Source organism: Bufo bufo, chromosome 3 (genome assembly GCF_905171765.1).
Source record: "Bufo bufo chromosome 3, aBufBuf1.1, whole genome shotgun sequence".
NCBI classification, from domain to species: domain Eukaryota; kingdom Metazoa; phylum Chordata; class Amphibia; order Anura; family Bufonidae; genus Bufo; species Bufo bufo.
This window is the reverse complement of record NC_053391.1, coordinates 456,707,754-456,724,753: the sequence shown is the minus strand read 5'-3', so window position 1 is coordinate 456,724,753 and position 17,000 is coordinate 456,707,754. Positions and strand designations below refer to the sequence as shown.

The 17,000-nt window shown below is 41.6% G+C and overlaps 1 long non-coding RNA gene across 1 annotated transcript in view; it reads left to right on the top strand.

Annotated features, from left to right (window-relative positions):
- Nucleotides 1-13,617, top strand: part of LOC120995754 — a 111,632-nt gene extending 98,015 nt beyond the window's left edge. The window contains exon 3 of the long non-coding RNA XR_005777661.1: nucleotides 13,532-13,617. This is a non-coding gene — a long non-coding RNA (uncharacterized LOC120995754). The remainder of the gene's footprint in view (nucleotides 1-13,531) is intronic.
- Nucleotides 13,618-17,000: the final 3,383 nt, after the last annotated feature.

The following is a 17,000-nucleotide window of genomic DNA, read 5'->3' as shown; positions in this document are numbered from 1 at the left end:
AAATAAAAATAAAAACGATGTAAAAAAAGCCATTTTTTGTCATCTTACATCACAAAAAGTGTAATAGCAAGCGATCAAAAAGTCATATGCACCCCAAAATAGTGCCAATTAAACAGTCATCTCATCCCGCAAAAAATGAGGTATCGCCGCGTCCGTGACAACCTGCTCTATAAAATTACCACATGATCTAACCTGTCAGATGAATGTTGTAAATAACAAAAAAAAAACGTGCCAAAAAAGCTATTTCTTGTTACCTTGCCGCACAAAAAAGTGTAATATAGAGCAACCAAAAATCATATGTACCCTAAACTAGTACCAACAAAACTGCCACCCTATCCCGTAGTTTCTAAAATGGGGTCACTTTTTTGGAGTTTCTACTCTAGGGGTGCATCAGGGGGGCGTCAAATGGGACATGGTGTCAAAAAAACCAGTCCAGCAAAATGTGCCTTCCAAAAACCGTATGGCATTACTTTCCTTCTGCGCCCTGCCGTGTGCCCGTACAGCAGTTTACGACCACATATGGGGTGTTTCTGTAAACTACAGAATCAGGGCCATAAATAATGAGTTTTGTTTGGCTGTTAACCCTTGCTTTGTAACTGGAAAAAATATATAAAAATGGAAAATCTGCCAAAAATCAGTTTTGAATACCTTGAGGGGTGTAGTTTCTTAGATGGGGTCACTTTTATGGAGTTTCTACTCTAGGGGTGCATCAGGGGGGCTTCAAATGGGACATGGTGTCAAAAAACCAGTCCAGCAAAATCTGGCTTCCAAAAACCATACGGCGCACCTTTCCCTCTACGCCCTACTGTGTGCCCGTACAGTAGTTTACGGCCACATATGGGGTGTTTCTGTAAACGGCAGAGTCAGGGCAATATAGATACAGTCTTGTTTGGCTGTTAACCCTTGCTTTGTTAGTGGAAAAAATGGGTTAAAATGGAAAATTAGGCAAAAAAATATAAATTCTCAAATTTCATCCCCATTTGCCAGTAACTCTTGTGCAACACCTAAAGGGTTAACAAAGTTTGTAAAATCAGTTTTTAATACCTTGAGGGGTGTAGTTTATAGAATGTGGTCATTTTTGGGCGGTTTCTATTATGTAAGCCTCGCAAAGTGACTTCAGACCTGTAGTGGTCCCTAAAAATTGTTTTTTTGTAAATTTCTGAAAAATTTCAAGATTTGCTTCTAAACTTCGAAGCCTTGTAACATCCACAAAAAATAAAATATCATTCCCAAAATAATTCAAACATGAAGTAGACATATGGGGAATGTAAAGTCATCACAATTTTTGGGGGTATTACTATGTATTACAGAAGTAGAGAAACTGAAACTTTGAAATTTGCTAATTTTTCCACATTTTTGGTATTAGGTATTTTTTTATGCAAAAAAATTTACTTTTTTTACTTCATTTTACCAGTGTCATGAAGTACAATATGTGACGAAAAAACAATCTCAGAATGGCCTAGATAAGTCAAAGTGTTTTAAAGTTATCAGCACTTAAAGTGACACTGGTCAGATTTGCAAAAAATGGCCAAGTCCTTAAGGTGAAATAGGGCTGAGTGCTTAAGGGGTTAAAGGGGTTCTCTGGGAATTAAGAAAATTTAAATACTTAAATATTACTTCATTATAAATATATTCCAAAATACCTTACATTAGGTATAATGGTTCTTTTTGTCTGGGGAGCAATCATTAGGAGAAACAAAATGGCCGCCGCCCTATTAGTGCGCACAAAACCTGTCCTAATCACACAGGAGGATAAATTACTTCACAACACTCAGATAAAGAGCTACCTCATCCTCCTATCTGCTCTACCTGTCGGGGATTATGATCTGGAATACAGATTATAAGATCTTTAGCTGAATCTCTGTTGGAATTGAGTTCATGAGCAGATGTGGCTAATGAGCAGCAGCACTTGTATCCAGTCTCCATTACCACATCCCCACATTACCACAATCTGTCCTGTCCGTACTCTCTGTACTTGATGTCCCCTCATGAAATCCATTCCCACAAAGATTCAGTTAAATATCACATTAAACTGTATTCAGGATCATAATCCCTGACAAGCAGAGCAGAGAGGAGGATGAGGCAGCTTTTTACCTCAGCTTTGTGAAGTGACTTGTCCTGCTGTGTGATTAGGACCAGTTTTGTGTGTACTAATAGGACAGCGGCCATTTTGTTTCTCCTAATCATTGCTCCCTAGACAAAACAAGCCATTATAACTAATAAAAGGTATTTGGGAATATATTTATAATAAAGTCCTATTTAGGTATTTTCATTTTCTTAATTCCCGGAGAACCCCTTTAAGTCAAATACAGCACCATAATCAACTACATAAATATAGCACCAGAACCAAACCCATATGTCACATACAGTACCAGAACCAAATCCATAAGTCAAATACAGCACCAAAACCAAGTTCACTACATAAATACAGCACCAGAACCATGTGCAGTAAATATATACATCACCATATTTTAAACGTTCAATACAGTTGCCATTTGAGTAGTCAGGTCAGCCCTTGCCAAATCTTGTACGGTGTTAAACTTCAGCTCCCTGTATGGCCTGAAAAGTAGTAAAGGGATGCTGGGAGTTGTTGTTTCACAAAACAGCATGCTACCAACCATCATCAGCGGTAGATTATCCAGGTGACTACAGCACTCATCACACACAGTAGCAGAATAATAATTTACAATTAGGGCTTACAGGTGACGTTCTACTCCATCTGGTTCAGGCCACAATGATGACATTGTTATCGCAATTCATGCAATTCTTATCTTCTTTGTGTGGTGCCAAATCAATTAGCAGTATAAGTATGTGAGCGCCATACAACTTTCATAATGAGACCACACACAAGGTGGTTTTTATCTAAGCATCTTGTCATCCCCCTGAGCAAGAACCAGACAAGAGCTTTATTCAAGTTACATTCACTTAAATAGCAGACATGACACCACAAAAGGGGTGTTCCTTAAGAAGAGACCATTGGCTCCTTAACTTGATAGGAGTGGTCTCAGCAACTTCAACTCTGAGTTCATAGGTAGCTTTGAAAGCTACAACGTAATTCCTCCTCCCCCTCTGCACAGTGTATTTAAAGCGAACCTTTCACCTGGATTTCACTTACTAAACTATCAAAAGTACCTTATAGATCATCCTCATTGTGTTAGCACACGGTCTTGTCCCGCTTTTCTGGCATGTACAGTCGTGGCCAAAAGTTTTGAGAATTACATAAATATTGGAAATTGGAAAAGTTGCTGCTTAAGTTTTTATAATAGCAATTTGCATATACTCCAGAATGTTATGAAGAGTGATCAGATGAATTGCATAGTCCTTCTTTGCCATGAAAATTAACTTAATCCCAAAAAAACCTTTCCACTGCATTTCATTGCTGTCATTAAAGGACCTGCTGAGATCATTTCAGTAATCGTCTTGTTAACTCAGGTGAGAATGTTGACGAGCACAAGGCTGGAGATCATTATGTCAGACTGATTGGGTTAAAATGGCAGACTTGACATGTTAAAAGGAGGGTGATGCTTGAAATCATTGTTCTTCCATTGTTAACCATGGTGACCTGCAAAGAAACGCGTGCAGACATCATTGCGTTGCATAAAAATAGCTTCACAGGCAAGGATATTGTGGCTACTAAGATTGCACCTCAATCAACAATTTATAGGATCATCAAGAACTTCAAGGGAAGAGGTTCCATTCTTGTTAAGAAGGCTTCAGGGCATCCAAGAAAGTCCAGCAAGCGCCAGGATCGTCTCCTAAAGAGGATTCAGGTGCGGGATCGGAGTGCCACCAGTGCAGAGCTTGCTCAGGAATGGCAGCAGGCAGGTGTGAGCGCATGTGCACGCACAGTGAGGCGAAGACTTTTGGAAGATGGCCTGGTGTCAAGAAGGGCAGCAAAGAAGCCACTTCTCTCCAAAAAAAACATCAGGGACAGATTGATCTTCTGCAGAAAGTATGGTGAATGGACTGCTGAGGACTGGGGCAAAGTCATATTCTCTGATGAAGCCTCTTTCCGATTGTTTGGGGCATCTGGAAAAAGGCTTGTCCGGAGAAGAAAAGGTGAGCGCTACCATCAGTCCTGTGTCATGCCAACAGTAAAGCATCCTGAGACCATTCATGTGTGGGGTTGCTTCTCATCCAAGGGAGTGGGCTCACTCACAATTTTGCCCAAAAACACAGCCATGAATAAAGAATGGTACCAAAACACCCTCCACCAGCAACTTCTTCCAACAATCCAACAACAGTTTGGTGACGAACAATGCATTTTCCAGCACGATGGAGCACCGTGCCATAAGGCAAAAGTGATAACTAAGTGGCTCGGGGACCAAAACGTTGACATTTTGGGTCCATGGCCTGGAAACTCCCCAGATCTTAATCCCATTGAGAACTTGTGGTCAATCCTCAAGCGGCGGGAGGACAAACAAAAACCCACTAATTCTGACAAACTCCAAGAAGTGATTATGAAAGAATGGGTTGCTATCAGTCAGGAATTGGCCCAGAAGTTGATTGATAGCATGCCCAGTCGAATTGCAGAGGTCCTGAAAAAGAAGGGCCAACACTGCAAATACTGACTCTTTGCATAAATGTCATGTAATTGTCGATAAAAGCATTTGAAACGTATGAAGTGCGTGTAATTATATTTCACTACATCACAGAAACAACTGAAACAAAGATCTAAAAGCAGTTTAGCAGCAAACTTTGTGAAAACGAATATTTTTGTCATTCTCAAAACTTTTGGCCACGACTGTATATGCATGGAAAAATCGCTTTATAAAGTACTCTTCTCCAGCTCCACAAGTCACGGTAGAAGTCAAGGGGGTAGCCCTTCCCTCACTCCGGGCTGTAACTCCCCTGCCCTAACGCCGCCTCTCTGCAGTCTAACTGACACCCGGCTCAGTCGCCGGGACAGCGCTTGCACAGGCGGCGCATGCGCCGTCGGACTCAAGCGCGATCCTGTAACTGAATCGCGCGTGAGGAAGAGAAGACAGGCAGGCATCGGGGACGGCGCATGCGCGATTCAGTTACAGAATCGCGCTTGAGTCCGACGGCGCATGCGCCGCCTGTACAAGTGCCGTCCCGGCGACTGAGCCGGGTGTCAGTTAGACTGCAGAGAGGCGGGGTTAGGGCAGGGGAGTTACAGCCCGGAGTGAGGGAAGGGCTACCCCCTTGACTTCTACCGTGACTTGTGGAGCTGGAGAAAAGTACTTTATAAAGCGATTTTTCCATGCATATACATGCCAGAAAAGCGGGACAAGACCGTGTGCTAACACAATGAGGATGATCTATAAGGTACTTTTGATAGTTTAGTAAGTGAAATCCAGGTGAAAGACAAAGAAATGCCCACATGGCTCATACATCTGGTTTGCTGCCATCTAGTGGACAAAAATGTGTACTACAGAATGTTCACATTATATATAGAGAGAAATAAAACCTATCTTTCTGGCCACAATTTGGCTCTACAGATTTTGCCGAGAAGATGTCTTCGGCTGTGCTGTACCCTGAATATAATAGCAGCATGAGTGCTAAACACAGTGCTCCAAATGGTAGTGCCACACACTCTGTGCCCTCTGTATATAGTGCCACATGCTCTGTGCCCTTTGTATATAGTGCGATGCTCTAATCTCCTAAAGAACAGAAGAAATGGCCCGACATAGTGAAGTAATGCCAACTGAGTTTAACCACCTCCCGACCGCCTAACGCACGGATGCGTCCGGAAGGTGGTTGATTCATTCCTCCTGGACGCATCCGTGCGTCATCTCGCGAGACGCGAGATTTCCTGTGAACGCGCGCACGCAGGCGCGCGCGCTCACAGGAACGGAAGGTAAGAGAGTCGATCTCCAGCCTGCCAGCGGCCATCGTTCGCTGGCTGGCTGGAGATGTGATTTTTTTAACCCCTAACAGGTATATTAGATGCTGTTATGATAACAGCGTCTAATATACCTGCTACCTGGTCCTCTGGTGGTCCCCTTTGTTTGGATCGACCACCAGAGGACACAGGTAGCTCAGTAAAGTAGCACCAACCACCACTACACTACACTACACCCCCCCTGTCACTTATTAACCCCTTATTCACCCCTGATCACCCCAGATCACCCCATATAGACTCCCTGATCACCCCCCTGTCATTGATCACCCCCTGTCATTGATAACCCCCTGTAAGGCTCCATTCAGAGGTCCGTATGAATTTTACGGATCCACTGATAGATGGATCGGATCCGCAAAACACATACGGACGTCTGAATGGAGCCTTACAGGGGAGTGATCAATGACTGTGGTGATCACCCCATATAGACTCCCTGATCACCCCCCTGTCATTGATCACCCCCCTGTAAGGCTGCATTCAGATGTCCGTATGATTTTTACGAATCCACTGATACATGGATCGGATCCGCAAAACACATACGGACATCTGAATGGAGCCTTACAGGGGGGTGATCCCCCCATATAGACTCCCTGATCACCCCCCTGTCATTGATCACCCCCCTGTCAGGCTGCATTCAGATGTCCGTATGATTTTTACGGATCCACTGATACATGGATCGGATCCGCAAAACACATACGGACATCTGAATGGAGCCTTATAGGGGGGTGATCAATGACAGGGGGGTGATCACCCCATATAGACTCCCTGATCACCCCCCTGTCATTGATCACCCCCCTGTCATTGATCCCCCCTGTCATTGATCACCCCCCTGTCATTGATCACCCCCCTGTCATTGATCACCCCCCTGTCATTGATCACCCCCCTGTAAGGCTCCATTCAGACATTTTTTTGGCCCAAGTTAGCGGAATTTTTTTTTTTTTTCTTACAAAGTCTCATATTCCACTAACTTGTGTCAAAAAATAAAATCTCACATGAACTCACCATACCCCTCACGGAATCCAAATGCGTAAAATTTTTTAGACATTTATATTCCAGACTTCTTCTCACGCTTTAGGGCCCCTAGAAGGCCAGGGCAGTATAAATACCCCACATGTGACCCCATGAGGGGTATTCCGTGAGGGGCATATTGAGTCCATGAAAGATTGAATTTTTTGTCCCAAGTTAGCGGAAAGGGAGACTTTGTGAGGAAAAAAATAAAAAATATCAATTTCCGCTAACTTGTGCCAAAAAAATAAAAATTCTATGAACTCGCCATGCCCCTCATTGAATACCTTGGGGTGTCTTCTTTCCAAAATGGGGTCACATGTGGGGTATTTATACTGCCCTAGCATTTTAGGGGCCCCAAAGCGTGAGAAGAAGTCTGGTATCCAAATGTCTAAAAATGCCCTCCTAAAAGGAATTTGGGCACCTTTGCGCATCTAGGCTGCAAAAAAGTGTCACACATCTGGTATCGCCGTACTCAGGAGAAGTTGGGGAATGTGTTTTGGGGTGTAATTTTACATATACCCATGCTGGGTGAGAGAAATATCTTGGTCAAATGCCAACTTTGTATAAAAAAATGGGAAAAGTTGTCTTTTGCCAAGATATTTCTCTCACCCAGCATGGGTATATGTAAAATGACACCCCAAAACACATTCCCCAACTTCTCCTGAATACGGAGATACCACATGTGTGACACTTTTTTGCAGCCTAGGTGGGCAAAGGGGCCCACATTCCAAAGAGCACCTTTCGGATTTCACCAGCCATTTTTTACAGAATTTGATTTCAAACTCCTTACCACACATTTGGGCCCCTAGAATGCCAGGGCAGTATAACTACCCCACAAGTGACCCCATTTTGGAAAGAAGACACCCCAAGGTATTCGCTGATGGGCATAGTGAGTTCATGGAAGTTTTTATTTTTTGTCACAAGTTAGTGGAATATGAAACTTTGTAAGAAAAAAAAAGAAAAAAATCATCATTTTCCGCTAACTTGTGACAAAAAATAAAAAGTTCTATGAACTCACTATGCCCATCAGCGAATACCTTAGGGTGTCTACTTTCTGAAATGGGGTCATTTGTGGGGTGTTTGTACTGTCTGGCCATTGTAGAACTTCAGGAAACATGACAGGTGCTCAGAAAGTCAGAGCTGCTTCAAAAAGCGGAAATTCACATTTTTGTACCATAGTTTGTAAACGCTATAACTTTTACCCAAACCATTTTTTTTTTTTACCCAAACATTTTTTTTTTATCAAAGACATGTAGAACAATAAATTTAGAGCAAAATTTATATATGGATGTCGTTTTTTTTGCAAACTTTTACAACTGAAAGTGAAAAATGTCATTTTTTTGCAAAAAAATCGTTAAATTTCGATTAATAACAAAAAAAGTAAAAATGTCAGCAGCAATGAAATACCACCAAATGAAAGCTCTATTAGTGAGAAGAAAAGGAGGTAAAATTCATTTGAGTGGTAAGTTGCATGACCAAGCAATAAACGGTGAAAGTAGTGTAGGTCAGAAGTGTAAAAAGTGGCCTGGTCTTTCAGGGTGTTTAAGCTATGGGGGCTGAGGTGGTTAAATAAAAAGATTTATTCTACTCACAAGATCCATAAAACAACAGTCATATAAAATGTGCACCTCCTCTCATCAAACGCCCAGCTCGGGTTTCGTCTCCGCTTCGTCAGGGGCACCTGTGGACTCAACTAGGTTACCTGTTTTTCAAGGTGATGTGGGCGTTACCCTAACTCCAATTCACATAATTGTAACATAGCAAACTTCTTCATTCCCCATACCAATTACAAAAATTCCAATACAATATTGTTCACATACATAAAATGCAGATACTTCATTTAATAAAAACTTCTTTTTTTTTTAATGACCTTAAAATCCATAAAAAATACCTCTGTCTCCTCCTCTTTTAGTCATATGACTAATTTAACCAGGGTCGGTGCAAGGATTTTTTACGCCCTAGGCAAGATAAAAATTGCCGCCGCCCCCCTCTTCCTTATCAGATGATCTGCCCATATCATGACATCACATGTTCCACCCCTTTCTCAGCATTTAAATTAAAAGAACTGCTATGTTTCCCTTAGGGTTAATCAAGCTTCTTGTAGCTGTCTCCCTGACAGCTGCTAGAGGTGCTTCCGCGATTCTCACTGTGAAAATTACAGTGGGAAGACGCGGAACATAGTTTTGAATGCGTGCGCATGCACATTTGCAGCAGAGAGGAGGATCGGGGAGAAGAGTTCCCAGTGCCGGCGCTGGAGAAAGGTAAGTGGCTGAAGGGGTTTTAACCCCTTCAGCCCAGTGGGAGGGGGACACGAGGGTGCCCCACTCCTAACAACTATATTGTTAAAATGAGTTTGTTTTCCTGCCACTATAGTGCTCCTTTAACACCAGTACTGCACAGTGTCTTTTCTCTGCAGGAACAGGCTATAGACACCAGTACCACTACATTAACTGTAGTGGTTCTGGGACTATAGTGTCCTTTTAATGTGAGGTAAATTAGTTTCCAATGTAGTATTAATAATTAAACAATTAAATAATAAACATATTGCATTGTCCACTTACCACCAGGACAATAAGATGATCTGGTCTCTGGCTCTTGGTCTGGCTCTGGGGACTCCCTTGTCACTCTCTTCTCCCCCCCCCCCCTCCCTTGTCACACTCTTCTCCCCCCCCCCCCTCGGTCACTCTCTTCTTCCCCCTCCCTCCCTTGTCACACTCTTTCCCCCCCTCCCTTGTCACACTCTTCTCCCTCCTCCCTCCCTTGTCACTCTCTTCTCCTCCCTCCCTTGTCACTCTCTTCTCCCCCCTCCCTCCCTTGTCACTCTCTTCTCCCCCATCCCTTCTCACTCTTCCCCCCCTCCCTTGTCACTCTCATTTCCCCCCCCCTCCCTTGTCACTCTCATTCCCCCCTCCCTCCCTTGTCACTCTCATTTCCCCCCTCCTTCCCTTGTCACTCTCATTTCCCCCCTCCCTCCCTTGTCACTCTCATTTCCCCCCTCCCTCCCTTGTCACTCTCATTTCCCCCCTCCCTCCCTTGTCACTCTCATTTCCCCCCTCCCTCCCTTGTCACTCTCATTTCCCCCCTCCCTCCCTTGTCACTCTCATTTCCCCCCTCCCTCCCTTGTCACTCTCATTTCCCCCCTCTCTCCCTTGTCACTCTCATTCCCCCCACTCCCTTGTCACTCTCATTCCCCCCACTCCCTTGTCACTCTCATTCCCCCCCCACTCCCTTGTCACTCTCATTCCCCCCCACTCCCTTGTTACTCTCATTCCCCCCCACTCCCTTGTCACTCTCATTCCCCCCCACTCCCTTGTCACTCTCATTCCCCCCCACTCCCTTGTCACTCTCATTCCCCCCCACTCCCTTGTCACTCTCATTCCCCCCCCACTCCCTTGTCACTCTCATTTCCCCCCCACTCCCTTGTCACTCTCATTCCCCCCTCCCTTGTCACTCTCATTTCCCTCCCTCCTTTGTCACTCTCATCCCCTCCTCCCTTGTCACTCTCATTCTTCCCCCCACTCCCTTGTCACTCTGATTCCCCCCACTCCGTTGTCACTCTCATCATTTCCTCCCCCCCCTCCCTTGTCACTCTCATTCCATTTCCCCCCCACCTCTAGTGTAGCGTGGCCGAGCTCTGTTCGGTCCGCGGTACAGGAGCATTTGTTTCCTGTACCCGGCCGGACTGAAAGGAAGTGCACACTAAGTGAGCACTTCCTGTCAGTCCGGCCGGGTATAGGAAACAAAAGCTCTTGTACCGCGGACCGAACAGAGCTCGGCCACGCTACATTAGAGGCGCTTCCCTCCTATCAGTTCCTCTCTCTGGGCAGTGTGGCAGCCGCCCGGTGCGGGGGAGGGCCCCCCGCCGTACTTAAAAAAGAAAAACTTGCGGCAACGCTTTTTTTTTAAAACCGCATGGGGCCGGCACCCCCTGCTAAATTGCGCCCTAGGCGGCTGCCTAGGTCGCCTTACAGGTGGCGCTGGCCCTGTAACAGTATATAGGGATGCGACATCCACAGTAGCCAGTATAATATCTTCTGTATATTGGCCCAAACCCTTTATAAGTTTTAAATCTCTTGCATCTTTAAGATAAGACAGGGTTTTGCTCACATATTTTTGCAGGAAAAAATTAACATAGTCAATTAGCCGGCTAGTAAGGGAATTAATACCCGACACCATAGGCCTAGGGGGAAAATCCATAAAATTTTTATGAACTTTGGGCATATAATAGATCACTGGCATAACTGGGTATTTAATCTGAAGAAATTCCAACTACCCATTTCCTTACCCTTCATCAATAATAGTGATGAGCGGCAGGGGCTATATTCAAATTCGCGATATTTCACAAATATGTGGGCGAATATTCGTCATATATTCGCAAATTCGAGATTATTTTCTTGATTGCAAAAAATCAGCAATGTAATATTAGCGTAATGCGCGTGAAATACAGGCGTGGGTCACTTTTGCTACATTTTCTAAGCTGCTGGAAGTTTCCTGAGAGAAAATGGTTGGCACGGCAGAACATTAAAAATGGCTTTATATGCAGTTAGTGCTCCAATATATTCGCGATTGCACTAATCGGCACTAATGATGCAAATATTTTGGCGCAATACGTGAAACTTCACATTTCAGCAGGTCTGCATGTATGTATGGACAGCAGAACCTATCACACTACCTAACACACTGCACTGCAACAGCTACACTATATCAGTATATAACCTACACTGACTATCTCCCACTAACTATCTGTATTATATTATAAGCTAACTAACAATCTATCTAATGTAATGAGTGGAAAGCACAGAGTACAGCAATGACACCTCTGTCTCTCTCAGAACTTTAAAAAACTGCAGAAAATGGCTGCTGGGGAGGATCTTATATAGTAAAGGGTAGGCAACTTTCCTATTGGTTGCTAGGGATGTTGCTAAGCTCAGACAAAGACATTGCAGCCTTCCCATTGGCCCACAAGCAAGAAGGGAGGTTACTGATGGAAAAAAAAATTATTCGAATTTTCAAAATTACGAATATATATCACTATATTCTAAATATTTGCGAATTCTCAAAGTGCCGATATTTGCGATTCGAATATTCGCACCCAACACTAATCAATAATACATCCATTTGTTTTTTATATTCCAGGGTAGGAGCCTTCCTCAATCTCTTATATGTGGTTTCATCCTGTAGTAATTTATACATAACTTCCTCGTATCTTGTTTTATCGAGGATCACTACCCCCCCCCACCCCCTCCCTTTTTTAGCTAGAGTGATCACGATATGTTCATATTTCTCTAGCGATTTTAACGCCTTCCTTTCTTCATGGGTTAAATTATAATAAATTGGTTGAGGATCTATTTTTACTAATTCTTTCAAAAGGCCCCTTTTAAAGACTTCAATACATTCCTTATTTTTGAGTTGTGAAAAAAAAAAGAAAAAAAAAAAAAAGGAATTGTCTCGCAAGTTGGTATGTAAAATATCTCCAATACCTGCATCTGTATTATTCATTATAGGGTTTGAGGTAACATATTTGACTATATTGAGCTTTCTTATAAACCTGTGAATATTCAAAAAGTTACCGTATCAGATTTATTTAGTTGCTTTGTGGGTGAATATTTCAACCCCTTCATTAAAACCTTCTTCTCATTATCACTCAAAACATACGAACTGAGATTATAGATCCCCTTTAGTTCGCTTTTACCTTCTTGTTTCTGGTGCTGTTCTTTTCTTTTATCCCCCCCTCTACATCCTCTGTAAAATTTATTTTCTGAGGGGTTCTTATCTTTTCAACCTGTGACTTTATATCAAATGTTTCTTCCCTATGGATCCCCTTTATTCTCTGATGGGGAAAATTTTGTACCTCATAATCTTGAGACCTATTGGCATTATTCATAGGTTCAAAAAGTTTTTTCTCCGCACGTGGGTAGTGTTGATGGTATTGAGGTTTATAACTACCATATCTATAATATTGTGGTCCTCTTGCTGTTCATTATTTGGTATACTATACATATGCGATCTACATCTCCCTGCTGGATAAGGGGGATAACGGTAACTAGAAGGATTACGTGGTTTGGAATCATAACCATACCTTGGGGGTCCAGTTGTTGATAATTATCTCTAAGTTCATAGGACCTCTGTTGAGGAGGAGCCCTTTGATGAATTTTACTGTGAGTATGAACATTCTCCTTATTAGATCTCAATATCTCCTTTCTTGGCTCCTCATCATGTGAACCCTTCTCTACTATTCCTATACATTTCCATTTATATACCCTATTTGCTGATAATCTTCTGATATTTTCATATATTTCTTATGTTTTTTGGTTTTTACTTCAATTTCTATCTTTACCACATTTTGTTTTACATAATTTACATAATTCCACAGTCATCTAATTTCTTAAAAGGTTCTAACTTCTCTTGAATCTCTATTGCTTTGTTAATACATTTTAGTTTATCTTTTCTTCTACTAATAATAAAACGCATAGCATTAAAGCCACACTGATTTATTAATTTCTCCCATTCTTCCAAATCACTAGCATCCTCTGAATTCAGAGGTAATTGCCATCTTAAACCTTCCGGGATTTTTTCCTCGGCTAAATATCTCTGCAATGTGATCACATCCCAAGTGGTTTTCACCTCCTTAATCATATATTTTTCTATATTTTTCTGAAGAAATGTTGAGGACTCTCGAAGTGGAGAACCCATGGAGTTGAAGAATATGAATGAGGCATTTAGATTTAATCTCCCCTGGAGTTAGCCATCTATCTGAGTCTTTGTCGATAAGATTCCTGGCCTGTCGCAATCCACATTCCTGCCATCTATTGATCACTCTATGCGGCCAGTCTTGCTGTCCCTCAGGGTGGTGCAACATAGGGCTTTATAATATATATTTTTTATTATTTTGGGGAAACTGTGCAAAATATTTTTAAAATGTTTTTTTTTTTTTATAGTTCCTTATTTTTTAAATGCAAACTGACAACAAAATAAATTATTATAATTAGTTCTCTATTGTGTGTCATTTTGTTAAACTGTGTGGCCTACGAAAAAGTAGCCCACCTCCAATATCACTAAATCAAACTGCCTAAAAGTAAATCTGCTTTAGTTGTCCAAAGCAACCAATCAGATCTCAGATTTCATTTTTCAGAGCTCTGTAGGAACTGAAAGCTGAGCTCTGATTGATTGCTATGGACAACTACGACTGATTTACTATTAGGCAATTTGATTTGGAGATATTGGAGGCGGGCTACTTTTTTGTGGGCCACCCTGTATAATATGTAAAGTTTCAAGTGAATGGGGGGATAATAGCAGTTTTTTCCCTTTGAGGAACAATGATATTTATTAATTTTTTTGCACTTTTTCCTTTTTATTATTTTATTTTATTGGTATTTTATTAATTTTTAATTTTAGTATTTTTTATTTTTATAATTTCTTGCCGTATATGTCACTCAAGAGGTCATAAAAAGACCATTGGGGCATAGTGAACACTTTTATTTTGCACTTTTTCATGTTTATTTGTATTTTTTTTTTTGTACAATTTTCTTTTATTTTATAAAATATATTTTTGCTGCATAATATGTCCCCCAAGAAGTCTTTAAAAGAGCACTGACTTTTTGCAATTTTTCCTGGGGGCTTTGTACACAGGCAGAGCTGATTAGGGTCTACTGATCTAAGGCTCTGCACTCCTCCGGCGATTTTGTCCAAACTGCATAATGCTCATTGAGCGCTATGTACCTATCCAAAGAGAAGGCAGTAGTGGTAATAAACTTAAGTCTTGTCTTCTCCTCAGGTCCCCCACTGTCACTGACAGCCAGGGACCTGACCTGTTCCTGCTAGACTTCAGGAGCTGTAATCCAGCCGTGTGCTGTTCTTTCGGCAGCTGATCGCCATAACTATTGTGAAGGGGCCACAATGTGGGCATAACTACTGTGAGGGGGGGCACATTGTGGGCATTTATGCTGTAAAAGAAGCACAATGTGGGCACAATTACTGTGAGGGTGCACAATGTGGGCTTTGTACTGTATGGTAGCACTAAGGGGAAATGACCTAGATTACCCTGTTATAGATTAGGATGGCTAAGTTTATTGCAAGGAATATTGGTACCGCCGTTTACCCTATGATAGATTTTAATAGGTGGGACTGGGTGAGTATAGTTATGCATTGGGTAGAGTTATAGGAGTGGCTTAACTACCCCCTGTTTATTCAAATTTGAGTGGCAGGGGGGATGGGGCGGATTTGGCGCAAATCTGAATCCTTGCGCCAGGTGCAGGAAAGCCTAGGTACACCTCTTATTCTAAGCCATACCCCTTTCCAATTTACATCAATAGGTGCACTGACATTAGTAAATATGTAATCTTTGATATGTGTGTCTGTCTTCTGTAACACTAAGGTGAGCTGTAGACATAAAGGCCCACATTTACTAATGTAACTGTACCTAGATTTTAGTGTAAATTGTGTCAAAATGTAGCTGAAATTGGCACATGGCGGTTTAAAGAAATTATCAGTGCCTAGTCTGAAAAGGGGAGTGGCTCACCTGAAAGGGGCCTGGCCTAATGTGCAACCTTTTGCGCCAAAATTGTTCCCCATTTCTAGGGTCAAATTTGGTCTCAAAGTAAGCCAACCAATAGTTGGTATAGTATTAGGCAAAAGTTTCTAGCCCTTTACTAAATTTAAAATTCCAGCCTGAGCCTCTGTGATAAATCTGGTGGTGGTCTAGACAGGCTGTCTAAACTTCTCCATCTATATGATTAGTAAATCTATCTCAATGTCTATTTGGTTTATTTCTAAAGTCACATGACTAAAACCTTGTAGAGGAAAAGCTTGAGGTATTTCAGATATTTCCTCTTGCTCACCATCGTTTCCCTTCTTTTGCATCCAACAAATTTATCTAAATTTATCTAAATTATCTCATTTATATTAAGGAATTACTGTACATAAATATTTTAACTACTGGAATAATGCTTTCAAATACAAATCACTAATATAAGATTAGCAAATTGTATAGTGGAAATGTTAGAAGCACATATGCCGTTCTAAATGTATTTTATGAATGAGCTTATTCACAGGGATAGACGCTCATCATGGTCATCCTGGGCATTCATCCACCAGCTGCATGTGAACCTAGAAAACTGCTTTCAAAATGTTAATGCTGAAATTTACATACTTGCCTGATTTCTGAAAAACGAATACTGCCCTCTTTGTGTGATGCTCCAACATCTTAAAGGGACGCTACCATGACATTTTTTTATCACCTATTACCAGCCTATATGTGAATATTCTATGTAACAGGAGGATGGTTTTCTGGATATAATTTTTTAAGTCATTTTATGTATGCTACTTCCTCTCATGGCTTTTACCTTCTTTCTCTATCTGGACATATAAGCACGGTTTACAGCCTCGCTTGAGTTTGTTACTCAGACTATTTAATGTGGTCAGAGACAGAGCCCTCCTGTAGTTTCTGAAATAGAGAATCACACGTTACACTGTTTTCTCTCTTTGTGCTGACTCTACTGAAGGACTTTATTATGTATTTTTTTTTTTAACTGTTTTTATTAAGTTTTCAAATATTTAAAGAATAAACATACAAACAAAGGCTGTGTCGCACTGCTAACATTGGTATCCATTCTTACAAGTGCAAAGTAATTTACCAGTTGTAGTGTCCATGAACATACAGAGGCTGACAAAAACCCAACTAAACTGTCAGTATTAGCCGTCCACCTCCGTGGGATACAATAGCAGCCATCCCCGAGAAAGCCTTAATATTATAGACTGATATGATCCCTAGTGCTTTATTATGTATTTAATTTTCAGTGGTATAGTATTCCTGAAAAAAAGAAAAAAAGCCAAAAATGATTTCAAAAATTGTTTTCTATGAAGCTTAGGGACATTTATCAAGACTGGTATTCCCATATTCACACAAACTGAAAAGAATGACGTGGCATTAACCAAGGAAATGCTCAAACCCACATGCAGTTGTGCATATATATAGGGGGGCAAATCCTGCACTTGTGCCCCGTTGCTAATGACGATCCCCAGCAAAAATGCATACAGTGGAGGATGCCCGCAGTGAACCACAAGTACCACAATAGACATCCTACACAAGATAGCAATTATGTGGATGTGGTAATCAATATAGCAATATAAC